Raw genomic sequence first — 14,107 nt, forward strand, 5'->3', positions numbered from 1 at the left:
TGCATGTTATACGTCAATATACACAATATATATATATATATATATATATATATATATATATATATATATATATATATATATATATATATATATATATATATATTGATAACCTCTATAAGATTGCTATGAAAACATAATATTATAATATATAATAAAATTGTCATTCTAATGAAGATTAGAAAGCCTGGGGACCCTAAATTGCTTTGCTATGGGGACCTATGACACAGTTATATCCCTGGAGGTATCATGAATCTATCAGTAATTTAGCAAGTTCCCAGTGCCTGAAGCAATCATTTATATCCATTTATATTGGTTATTGCTACTAAATATGATATTGACAAAGTGGTATTTTAAGTAACTAAGACTGGCCCATTTGCATATTCCAATTGTCTGTGATAATATTTTCACACTGTTGAAAATCTGTAACATTTGTAAATTGACTTCTTTTTGGCATCATGACCGAACAGAGTTCAGTAAGTGAATTAACTATGACAGCCATATCAATTAAATGTAAAAAAAAATGCTAAAGATAATTGCGTTCAAAGATTAGATAATTTGATGTCTGTCTCTGTATAATATGTGCTTTATGTGGAAAATTAATGCAATTAAGATTGCATCGCTAGAATTTTCTACTTTCACAGTTCCCTTCGTTTCAGAAGGACATGGTAAATTTAAGTGATAAATGACAGAAGCCAAAAAAAGAAAAAAAAAATCACTTTCTTGATTTTGTGTTATTACTAGCCTGAACTTTATTACTATAAATGTAACTTATTAAGTATCATTATTTAATTACACTTTAGTCTTTTTAGAAGTAATTTAGTAATTATTAGAAACAACTCCAGCTAAACAGCTAAATACACAGCTGAAATAAATACCATACATAAGTAACACTGTAACTGGAAAAAGATTTGGAAAATGACGCACACACTCTTGTAAAAAAAAAAAAAAAAAAAAAAAAAAAAAAAAAAGGCCTCCTGTGCTACATACAGGAGCTGCACACCCTTAAATATGGGGGGGGGGGGGGGGGGCAAAAACTCAGAACTTGTAGCTTGTAGAGGGGGGAGATTTATTAAATCTGGAGCACTCAGAATCTGGTGCAGCTGTGCATAGTAGCCAATTAGGTTCTAACTTCAACGTGTTCAAGTAAGCTTTGACAATAAAACCTGGAAGCTGATTGGTTTCTCCAAAGAGCTGCACCAGATTTTGCATGCTCCGGTTTTAGTAAATCCCCCTTAGTGTCATAGCTTCACCTCCTGTATTTTCGCTGGACTACCACTGACTACCATTGCATTGGTGACATCTATCCTCAACATTCTTATTTGTCAGCTCACCAAAACACTTTCCTATCCCAATAATGTGCTAATTTTCTGGCATGTGACAACTCAATAAGTACAGGTTTTATGTAATTACCAGTGATGAGGGAATCAGTTCACTTAAGCCAGGGGTGTCCAAACTTTTTTCAAAGAGGGTCAGATTTGATAAAGTGAACATGCTTGAGGGCCGACCATTTTGCCTGACAGTCTTTGGACCATTAAAATTCGGTCTAATGCCCCATACACATGGTTGGATTTTCTGACGGAAAATGTGTGATAGGACCTTGTTGTCGGAAATTCCGACCGTGTGTGGGCTCCATCACACATTTTCCATTGGAATTTCCGACACACAAAGTTTGAGAGCTTGCTATAAAATTTTCCGACAACAAAATCCGTTGTCGGAAATTCCGATCGTGTGTACACAAATCTGACACACAAAGTGCCACGTATGCTCAGAATAAATTAAGAGACGAAAGCAATTGGCTATTGCCCTGTTTATAGTCCCGATGTGCGTGTTTTACGTCACCGTGTTCAGAACGATTGGATTTTCCGACAACTTTGTGTGACCGTGTGTATGCAAGACAAGTTTGAGCCAACATCTGTCGGAAAAAATCCATGGAATGGGCACAGATTGGCACCATTATATTTCAGTTCTGCCCAGCAATGCCACCAATCAGTGTAATCAATGCCACCAATCAGTGTCATCAGTGCCACCTATCAGTGCCCATCGGTGCCACCTGTCAATGCCCATCCGTGCCCATCAGTGCCCACCTATCAGTGTCCATCAGTGCCCACCTATCAGTGTCCATCAGTGCCCATCTGTGCCACCTATCAGTGCCACCCATAAGTACCCATTAGTTCCACCCATAAGTACCAATCAATGCCACCTACGAGTGCCCATCGGTGCCACCTATCAGTGCCCATCGGTGCCACCTATCAGTGCCAATCAATGCCGCCTATCAGTGCCCATCATCAGTGCCCATCAGTGCCACCTCATCAGTGCCACCTCATTGGTGCCACCTCATCGGTGCCCGTCGCTGAAGAAGAAAACATACTTATTTACAAAAAATGTTAACAGAAACAAAGAAAAATTTGTTTTTTTTCAAAATTTTCGGTCTTTTTCTATTTGTTGCGCAAAAAATAAAAACTGCAGAGGTGATCAAATACCACCAAAAGAAAGCTCTATCTGAAAATTGGCTTGGGCGGGAAGGTGTCTAAGTGCCTGGTATTGAAGTGGTTAAAGGAATATTTAATTTTTATTGTTTCACTTTAAGCATCATTAAAATCACTGTTCCTGAAAAAAACGATTGTTTTAAAAACTTTTTTTTGCATTGATACATGTCCCCTAGGGCAGTACCCAGGTCCCCATACACTTTTTAAGGCAATAACTTGCATATAAGCCCTTAAAATGAGGTCTTTTTTTGATTTGTCATGTTCATGTCCGATAGACTTTATTGGGTTTGCATGTTCGCTAGAACTTTTTGCCTGTTCGAGGTGTTCTGGTGCGAACCGAATCGGGGGTGTTCGGCTCATCACTAGTGGAAATACATAGTCAACATTATCTTCTGAAAAGCAGTGACTTCAGTAGTATTTTACAAGGGAGAATATTGCAGAGAATCAGCCTTTACATGTTGTGGCTGCATTCGTTTTATTCTTTTCAGGCTAATGCCGTGTACACACGGGCGGACTTTTCGGCATCAAAGGTCCGACGGTTTTTCCGACAGACTTTCGACGGACTTCCGACGGACTTTCGAACGAACGGACTTGCCTGCACACGATCACACCAAAGTCCGACAGATTCGTACGTGATGACAAATGACCGGACTAAAATAAGGAAGTTGATAGCCAGTAGTCAATAGCTGCCCTCGCGTTGATCTTCATCCGTCGGACTAGCATACAGATGAGCTGATTTTTTGACCGGACTCAAGTCTGTCGGAAAGATTTGAAACATGTTCTGAATCTAAAGTCCGTCTGATTTTCGACCAAAAAAGTCCGCAGGTCCGATGAAGCCCACACACGGTCGGATTGTCCGGCGGATTCGTCCCATCAGACCAGTTTAGTCAAAAAGTCTGCCCGTGTGTACAGGGCATAAGAACATTTTAAGGAAATACAGATATCGCCTGTTGTTCTTGCCTGAAACACAGTGCCTTGAAAATGGAAGGAAAATGATAAATGTTTTTCAAAATTGTTTGTAAGTAAATACGTGAAAACTGTAGCATGCATTTGTATTCAGCCCCCTGAGTTAATACTTTGTAGAACCACCTTTCACTGCAATTACAGCTGCAAGTCTTTTTGGGTATGTCTTTACCAGCTTTGCACATCTAGAGAGTGACATTTTTGCCCATTCTTCTTTGCAAAATGTCTTAAGATCTGTCAAATTGGATGGAGAGCATTTGTGAACAGCAATTTTCAAGTCTTGCCACAGATTCTCAACTGGATTTAGGTCTGGACTAAGATTGCCCTGTATTTGGCTCCATCCACCTTCCCATCAACTCTGACCAGCTTCCCTGTCCCTGCTGAAGAAAAGCATCCCCACAACATGATGCTGCCACCACCATGTTTCACTGTGAGGATGGTGTGTTTGGGGGGATGTGTAGTGTTTGTTTTCCGCCACAAATAGCTTTTTGCTTTTAGGCCAAAAAGTTAAATTTTGGTCTCATCTGACCAGAGCACCTTCTTCCACATGTTTACTGTGTCCTCTATATGGATTTTCTTCTTGCCACTATTCTATAAAGGCCAGATTTGTGGAGTGCATGACTAATAGTTGTCCCGTGGACAGATTCTCCCACCTGAGCTGTGGATCTCTGCAGCTCCTCCAGAGTTACCATGGACCTCTTGGCTGCTTCTCTGATTAATGCTCTCCTTGCCCGGCCTGTCAGTTTAGGTGGACGGCCATGTCTTGGTAGGTTTCAGTTGTGCCATACTCTTTCCATTTTCAGATGATGAATTGAACAGTGCTCTGTGAGATGTTCAAAGCTTGAGATATTTTTTTTTATAACCTAACCCTGCTTTAAACTTCTCCACAACTTTATCCCTGACCTGTATGGTGTGTCCCTTGGCCTTCATGATGCTGTTTGTTCACTAAAGTTCTCTAACAAACCTCTGAGGGATTCACAGAACAGCTGTATTTATACTGAGGTCATTTTACACACAGGTGGACTCTATTTACTAATTAGGTGACTTCTGAAGGCAATTGGTTCCACTAGATTTTAGAGTCCTGTAAAAAGCTGCGCTAAAATTATTAAAAGTTCATATAAATGACATCAAGGGGATTTCTCCAAGTCCTTATTTCAAAGTGAAAACACCACCACCGTGCACTTCTAAGCAGTAGTGACAATCCACCCTAGTAGTAGAGCCTGCTTACCAGATGGCAAGCATAAAAGGGCAAGTGGCTTTAGCCTAGCCAAGGCCTTTTAGCTTGCTGACGCTCCCGGTGTTCCTATGGGGGTAAATCTCCAGGCTCCCTTAGGTTATCCTCATGTCGCCATTCAACACGAAAAACTGGTGGGATGTCTGTGTTCCAGGAAGGGGGTATGAATACTTTTTCAAGACACTGTACATTGTCTCCTGAACTAAACTGAAGACAGAAAAAGTTATCTTTTTTATGTAAACTAATACTCCCAACAGTCACCATGTACTGGAGATGCACAAAGATGTATTATAGAAAAAGGGAGAAAAACATGTTATGTGTGGGTGGAAATATCAACCTTTATATACAGTTCTGCAAAAGTAACAAATACTAATAGGCTGCTCCAGTAACTACCATCAATAGAAAAGTACCTTAAAACTGAACTTCTCCTAAAATGTGAAGTTCCTCTTATCCTTCTTCCCCTCCTCTCCTCTCTCATTATAGGGAACTTTTTTTTTCAGGGAGCAGGTACCTGTTTCTGACAGGTACCTACTCCCACTTCCTGCCTAGACGAGCAGAGCAAAAGTTTGACCCCCCTCCCTACCAGCATTCTCCTGAGACACGTCACATGTCCCAGGAAAATGAGGGTCCAATCAGAAAAGGCAGCGGGGATCCGTCTGTGAAACACCAGGAATTCACAGCTGGCTTACCACATCCAAGATGGCCGCCGAGGAGACCCAAAGACCATCGAAGAACTGGCCTGGTTGAGAACAGCGCTTGATCCCTGGGATGGTAAATGTCTCCTTTTTAAAAGTCAGCAGCTAGAGAATTTGCATCTGTTGGCTTGTATTTTACTCTGCAAAGACTGAGATTCCTCTTTAAAATACATTTTATTTACTACAAATATGATAAAATACATGTCAACAGCATCGCATGTCAAAAATGATGCATAATAACAAAATACACCACCACATTGCACATCCCATCCTTCCAAGTACTGTATATAAATATACCAGTATTTGATAATTTAATAATAGATAAAGAGGAATCCATGATAAATCCCACTACACCTTGTGGCAAAATAGCTATAATCGAGAATGACTTCTTTACAGTATAGGTACTTCAAGAGATAATTCTCCAAGCCTGTGGTCACAATAAAACTGTAATAAAAAGTAATTATTGTGTCTCTCTCCTGTTCAGGCAAACTGAAATCTAGTTAAGGTAATAGTATATGTGCGTGTAACGATCCGTTTAACACAACTTGCAAATTGCTTATGGCATATCCACATCCCATGGCTATGTATATATCCAATAGAGATCTTCCAAAATGGGAATTAATGTATAAGCAACACACAATCCACCCATAGTAAGCCACATGCAGTCTGAAATATTCATCCTAGCAAAGGTATTGGAACTAAACAACATTAAAAGACAGATGTGTCTCATGTGTCTTTATTGGAAATGCATTCTGGAGTAATAGTCCATCTATATATAATAAAGGTTGCAATATCCATTCATGGATCAATCATATTGTCACCACTGGTAACTGATGGTAATTTATTATGAAGGTATATTTTCAAATTCACAAAAGTATTAAGAAAATGGTAATTTTCATCCCAAATAATATATAAAGTAGGCTCCAAGGAAATTACTTGTAAAGTGATTCTTGTGACAGTTGCATCAGTATTTGCAGGACAGAGGCATCTAGGAGTCCAGAACTCTATGAACACACATATGAATGGGAACATGCAGTACAAAAGATACAGGTATATTGGTGAATAGAGAGTTTGCTGCTGTCTGGCATCAAAATATAAGGTAGCCAGATGCAGCCAGCTGTGCATCTGCCCGCGTGCCCCCACGCCACCAAGCCTTAGCAGAGTGAGAGAGACAGTGGGCTGTGGGTGTTTATGCCGGCTTTCTCATCCCGTGCCGCTGTAAACTGTGCTATTCTGAGCTGGCACTCTGTTTGTGTACAGTTTCGATCCCCCACTCCTCCCCTTGAAGAGGTGCTACACTGTACTTGCCAGTGGAGACTAATAGACTGTGGACTTTCCAAAAGTGGCTGCACCTAGAGGAAGGAGCTTCACAGGGTTTCTGGGCAAACTGATCAAGATTGGGGTCGGTCTAGCCAGAAGAGAGGAGAGTTACCTATAGACAGGGTCTGTGCTCTCAGACTGCCGGGACCAGAGCCATCAGGAGAGGAGCTAAAAGGGTCTGTTGCAGTGTCTGCTCACCTCTACCAGGCAGAGAGGATGGACCTGCATCTGATTCTTCTAGAGCTGTCTTCAGAGATTGAGCTTGAGGGAGAGGGTCACTGTGCCTCCAGGATCGGCGCTAATAGACTGCATCCCTGTGTGAGGATCTGGGACCTGACTTCTCGAACCTGCTGACCACCATTAGGCCATTAAGTCATTAGGACTAAATGAGTCTCCTGCTAGGAGTGGCGAGCTGAGCTAGACATCTTAAGCCGGGTACATGCGGGCCGAATATCGGGAGGAAAACACGTCCGACATTCGGCCCGTGTGTATGTCGGCCTGACCTTCTGTTGGACAAGCATGCTGGAAAAACAGCAGCTGGCTGACTCCCAATCAGTGCTCTCAGTCAATGGGAGAGAGCGCTGATCGGAGTGTTCTGGTGGAGGGGCTGTCCCCCTGTCAGAACGCAACAGCTCAGCAGGGGAGATTGCTGTACTTACTTTGCATAGAGAGTACAGCAGCTCCAACCAGAGCTGACAGAAAAAAAACTTTTGGTGTGTACCAAGCTTTAGTAACAAAGAGATGGCCCCTGTCCCCACCTATAACTGGCCTTCACAGCAAGGAGCACATGGAAGGGCAAACTCATGAAAGACAAAATCGGAGAAAGTTCCCAGCTCAACTCACCAACCAGTCTGCTTACCAACCAAATTAACCTGTCCAACTGTATACATTAAAAATAGGGGTTTAGTTAGAAAACATTTGCAAACACATGCATAAGCTGCAAGCCCTACCCTTTATTATTTGCAGTCCTAAATCTTCTAAATTTATGAGAGTCTCCACATTGGGAGCACATGCATTCTAATTGATAGATAAGGGGAAGGTGGGCCTGGAGGTAGCCCAATCCTCATTAGGGGCACATTGGACACCCAGCACATAGCACAATGGCAGCATAGGTGCCCAGTGTGTCCCCTGACTAAATTTACACCGGTAACAAAGAGATGGCCCCTGCCCCCACCTATAACTGGCCTTCATAGCAAGGAGCACATGGAAGGGCAAACACACAGGGGATTATAATCCCTGTTTTTAATGAAAACTTTTGAACAAGTTAATTTGGTTGGTAAGCAGACTGGTTGGTGAGTTAAGCTAGGGGATTTTATCTGGTTTTGGCTTTCACGCATGTGCTCTTGCATGTGCTCCTTGCTGTGAAGATTAGTTATAGGTGGGGGCAGGGGAAAGAAGAATGGGCAAAAATGTCACTCTCTAGATTTGCAAGGCTGGTAGAGACATCCCCAAAAAGACTTGCAGCTGAAATTGCAACAAAAGGTGGTTCTACAAAGTATTGACTCAGGGGGGCCTGAATACAAATGCACGCCACACTTTTCACATATTTAATTGTAAAAAATGTTGAAAACCATTTATCATTTTCCTTCCACTTCACAATTATATGCCACTTTGTATTGGTCTATCACATAAAATTCCAATAAAATACATTTACGTTTTTGGTTGTAACATGACAAAATGTGGAAAATTTCAAGGCACTGTAAGTACTTTTACTAAGCTGCATTTTCATAGAGAGGCACCAGACAGCTTTTAATCAAGAAATTAAAAGTAGAATGTATTGTCTCATGACTGCAAGCACGGTATTGAAACACTTTTACTAGGCCGCAATTTCAAAAAGATTAACCAGGCAGGTTTACAATCAAGAAATAAAAATTAGAGTGTATGATTTATGGTAAAAAAAAAAAGCCATACATATCGCTCTGACTGAATGCACACTATGCAAACAGTTTTTGCAGGTCAATTTTTCAGAAAGAAAGACCAGGCAGGTCTACAGTGGAATAACAAAAAGAGTATAATGTGCAAGCTCCAGCCCGTGGTCTAGCCTAAACTCTTAAAATTCAATTGAGTCCTTATTTTGAAAAGTAAATCATATGATTTAGGCACATTTTTTTCATTTACAGATGCAGAACCTGTTCACGCCCCCAGATGAGTGTGCAGTTCCTCTGACTCTCCCTTTTCTCCCTACCTGACACTATGACTATAGGGGATTGCCTAAATTTGTTAGCAGGTATGACATTTTGGGGATTGAAGAGTTCATGCTTTGGTGCACTTAAAAAGCAAACAAATGGTATCTATGTTTGTGTTCATGCTGCTGACCCCTAAATAGAATATACCCTGACAAAATTTTAGAAGTAAAAGAAATATCCCTCAAAAAATAAAAACCTAAAACACTAAATACCAACCCTAAAACACTAAACCCCAAAACCCAAATCTAAAACATGAAACCTGAATCATTTTTTTCTTTACCTAACTGAAAGTAAAAATAAAAAAAAAAAATAAAACATAAAAATTGCAAGGGGGCAGCAGCTAAAGAGCAATTGAAATTGTTGTTGACAAACCCATAAGATGGACTTAGAAAAAATTGTTGAGTCCATGCATTGTGGGAGGGAGGGAGGAAGGGAGTACACTATAAAAGAAAAAAATGGTACGGGCCCCCCCCATCCATACCAGACCATTCGGGTTGTGGGGGTATGTGGGCAGAGGGCTTATCAGGATCTGGAAGCCCCCTTTAACAAAGGGGGCCCCCAGATCCTACCCTCCCCTATGTGAATGAGTATGGGGTACAAAGTCTCCCTACCCATTCACCAAAAAAGTGTCAAAAAAGTAATAAAAACAGAGATGGTTTTTGACAATTCCTTTATTAAAAATAAAGAACAGTGTCCCTCTAATGTAAATCCATCTTCAATCACGCCACCCACTGCACCCAAAAAGTGAAAAAAACTATGCTCCCACTGTCCATGAAGGCCTACTGCCTACTACAGGCTCAACCATTTGACAGTTCTTATATACAGTGCCTTGAAAAAGTATTCATACCCCTTGAAATTATCCACATTTTGTCATGTTACAACCAAAAACGTAAATGTATTTTAGTGGGATTTTATGTGATAGACCAACACAAAGTGTCACATAATCGTGAAGTGGAAGGAAAATGATGAATGGCTTTCAAATTTTTTTTTTTAATAAATATGTGAAAAGTATGGTGTGCATTTGTATTAGGCCCCCCTGAGCCAATACTTTATAGAACCACCTTTCGCTGCAATTACAGCTGCAAGTCTTTTTGGGGATGTCTCTACCAGCTTTGCACATCTAGAGAGTGACATTCTTGCCCATTCTTCTTTGCAAAATAGCTCAAGCTCTGTCAGATTGGATGGAGAGCTTCTGTGAACAGCAATTTTCAAGTCTTGCCACAGACTCTCAATTGGATTTAGGTGTGGACTTTGACTGGGCCATTCTAACACATGCATATGCTTTGATCTAAACCATTCCATTTAGCTCTGGCTGTATGTTTAGGGTTGTTGTCCTGCGGGAAGGTGAACCTCTGCCCCAGTCTCGAGTCTTTTGCAGACTCTAACAGGTTTTCTTCTAATATTGCCCTGTATTTGGCTCTATCCATCTTCCCATCAACTTTGGCCAGCTTCCCTGTCCCTGCTGAAGAAAATCATCCCCACAACATGATTCTGCCACCATCATGTTTCACGGTGGGGATGGTGTGTTCAGGGTGATGTGCAGTGTTAGTTTTCTGCCACACATAGTGTTTTGCTTTTAGGCCAAAAAGTTCAATTTTTGACTCATCTGACCAGAGCACCTTCTTCCACAAGTTTGCTGTCCCCCTCCCCACATGGCTTCTCCCAAAAAACTGCAAATGGGACTTCTTATGGCTTTCTTTCAACAATGGTTTTCTTCTTGTCACCTTTCCATAAAGGCCACATTTGTGGCGTGCATGACTAATAGTTGTCCTGGGGACAGATTCTCCCAACGGAGTTGTGAATCTTATCATCTCCACCAGAGTTACCATGTGCCTCTTGGCTGCTTCTCTGATTAATTTTTTTGGTTGTATTATGACAAAATGTGTAAAATTTCAAGGGGTATGAATACTTTTTCAAGGCACTGTCGGTAAGGGTGGGGCCACCTGGTGATATCACCTGGTGGCATTGTGATTGACGATGGGTTTACATCAGGGGACACTGTTTTTTTATTTTACATTTTTTAATAAAGGAATTGTCAAAAACAGTCTCTGTGTTTTTATTATTTTTTGACACTTTTTTGGTGAATGGGTAGGTACTCATTCACATTCGCATACCCTTGCAAACACAGCCCAGGGTTGTGGGGAAGAGACTCTTGTCCCCATCAACATGAGCCCCGCTGCCACAAAGCACTCTCCAAAGCACTCACCCCCCCATGTTAAAGGCATGAGGCCTGGTATGGTTCAGGAGGGGGGGGGGGCCCTTTCCTGACCTGCCAGGCTGCATGCTTGGATAAGGGTCTGGTATGGATGGATTTTTGGGGGGACCCCACACCATTTTTTGTTTAATTAGGGCTGGGGGGGACCCCACGCCATTTCTTTTCTTTTACTATTTTTTTATCGGCAATTTTTTTTTTTCTAGCTGTGAGCAGGGAAATCCATTGACGGCTGTCGGTCAGTTGTTAAGGATGCCACATTGCAGGGCGTTCGGCAAGGCGAACACCCACTGAACACCCTGCAAATTTGGGTGTTCCCCGACTGGTCGAACAGACAATGCTTGGGCTGAACCATTCCCCCAACTCTACTAGATACCTGCTCCCCCCAAAAAAATTCTGTTCTTAAAGAAGAAGAGGAGGGGGCTTGGGTCCTTTTATGCAGCGTGCTGGCAGGTTACAGACTTTACTGCTTAGACTGTAGCTGCTAAGAAAAAAAAAAAAAACTGAACTGTAAGACTTTGCACACATTTTGCTTTAATGTACCTGAAATGTATTTAGCTGATTTAAACGGAAAGGTCAATTGAGCTTTAAATTATTTTTCTACAAATTTAATTGTTACACTGGCTTGCTGTACCATATCAGGTTTGCAACACAGGTGCACTTATAAGAGTGGAAACTGAATATATTATTCTATATATATTTTTGTACTACTGCAGCACTATCCAAAGGATTTAGTTTCAGTTACTAAGTCAGTTTTGCAAGGGCCAGAATACAGTAATGACCCATTCAGTAATTACCAAGTTCTTAAATTACGCAATGAATGCACAACGTGACCATATTTGCAAAGTCCAAAGATAAATAAATCTGTCATTATCTTCAAAGATAGGCCTAATGGTTGGACTTTTTTTCAATGGATACATATTTTACACCCATTGTGTATATATAATTGTGTTTGGATGGTTAAATGTCATTTTTGTAGAGGATTGTTTCACTATATACTTTACATACTATTAGGCACCTGCTAGCGCTGTTTTGTATGAAGGATTTTCTTAAGACATCGTTTTCACCTTTATCACTAGATTGAAACATCTTCTGCATAGAGTTTTCGTTAGTTCACTGTTTATCCTAGGCTCGACTGTTTTTTATTTTGCATGTTAGTAGCCCAACCTGAGTGATATCCGTGGCTCCCTCCATAGGTACAGTGGACAGAAAAAAAAAAATGGTAGAAAAAAAAAATAATCCAGGTGTCTTATCTATTGACTTGTAAGCTGCAATACATTACTGCTTAGTTTTTTTTAGTTCAGATACACTTTTAAGACTTCTAGTGCTGGCAACATAGAGCTAAATGGGAGGAAAGAGGTCCTCCCTCTGCTTGCAACAATTGCTTTTTGCCTTTCAAGAGAAACCACCTTAGGATGGTAATGTTGCAAAAAAAGGTGAAATAAACGTACTTGCTCAAATATGAACGTGCTGCATATTACACAGTGAATGATACAACAAATGTTGGTACTCCCAGCTGATTCATAGACAGGTGAAATTCCTGTTATCCCACAGTGAAAGATACAACAAAGGTAGGTACTCCCAGCCAGGGCTGGTGCAAGGATTTTTGACACCCTAGGCAAAACCTCATTTTGCCACCCCCCTTTGGCTCCACCCCTGACTCCATCCCCTTTTCCCTGCCCATGTAAACCCCACCTTTTTAAAGAAGCGTCCATCAAATGCAGCCTCACCAGCACCCATCAAATGCAGCCTCACCAGCGCCCATCAATGCAACCTACCAGTGCCCATCGAATGCAGCCTCACCAGTGCCCATCAAATGCAGCCTCACCAGCGCCCATCAAATGCAGCTTCACCAGCGCCCATCAAATGCAGCCTCACCAACGCCCATCAATGCAGCCCTACCAGCGCCCATCAAATGCAGCCTCACCAGCGCCCATCAAATGCAGCCTCACCAGCGCCCATCAATGCAGTCCCACCAGCGCCCATCAAATTCAGTTCCACCAGCGCCCATCAAATGCAGCCTACCAGTGCCCATCAAATGCAGCCTCACTAGCGCCCATTGAATGCAGCCTCACCAGCGCCTATCAATGCAGTCCCACCAGCGCCCATCAAATGCAGTCCCACCAGTGCCCATCAATGCAGCCTCACCAGAGCCCATCAATGAATGTTCGCTTGCTTCCATTAATTCGGGAGTTGGGACACAGACACAGTCCTCCGTCGCTGCTGCACCTCTCACACTATGTGCGAATGGAGCGACAGCTGTCTGCTGATGCTGAGACTTAGTTACTTGCTGCAGAGAGAAGAGAGTAGGAACACCAATGGCTGGACGCCCTAGGCAGCAGTTTGCCTAGTGGTAGTGGGCCTGCTCCCAGCCGATTCATAAACAGGTGAAATTCCTACGCACCAAATGGAGTTGACCCTCATTACCATAGAGCAAGAGAGGTCAAAGGTACTTTGTGGTCTCAAAGACCCGTGGAAACAGGAACCGGACCCCAATGGTAACTGATGATCCGTGGTCCCAAGGAACAGCCCAGAGAGGAATCCTCCGCTCCCCTACACTCTGTGAGTTCCAACCACCGATCAGATCTCAGCGATCACAGGCTTCACTCACGGACTCCAGACAAAAACTGCCTTCCACTCTCTGTGCTCCAGATGGACAAATGGCATTTAAAAAAAAAAACTTTAAAATGTTTAAAAACAATTCTCAGCAAAAATGATAGTATCAACAGCTTGCTATAATCACTGAAGGGATGTGAAAGGTCCTCACAAGTTCTCCAAAACAGCAATAGGCTTACTGTATAGCATTGAAAAATAGCTGTAAAGCATCTAAAGCTAAAGCTTGCTCCAACACACCGTGTATCCTAGCTTGACATGTTTCGCCATAGTAAGTGACGTCATCAGAAGCTGGACTAATAATAGGCAAAAGAAATAACTATTGAAAGGTTTATCAGTCACCATAGTCAATGCCTTAAAAAACATTTTATTTGCTACAAATATGCTAAAACACATAT

The sequence above is a fragment of the Aquarana catesbeiana genome, linkage group LG11, assembly GCF_042186555.1.
Source record: "Aquarana catesbeiana isolate 2022-GZ linkage group LG11, ASM4218655v1, whole genome shotgun sequence".
NCBI classification, from domain to species: Eukaryota; Metazoa; Chordata; class Amphibia; order Anura; family Ranidae; genus Aquarana; species Aquarana catesbeiana.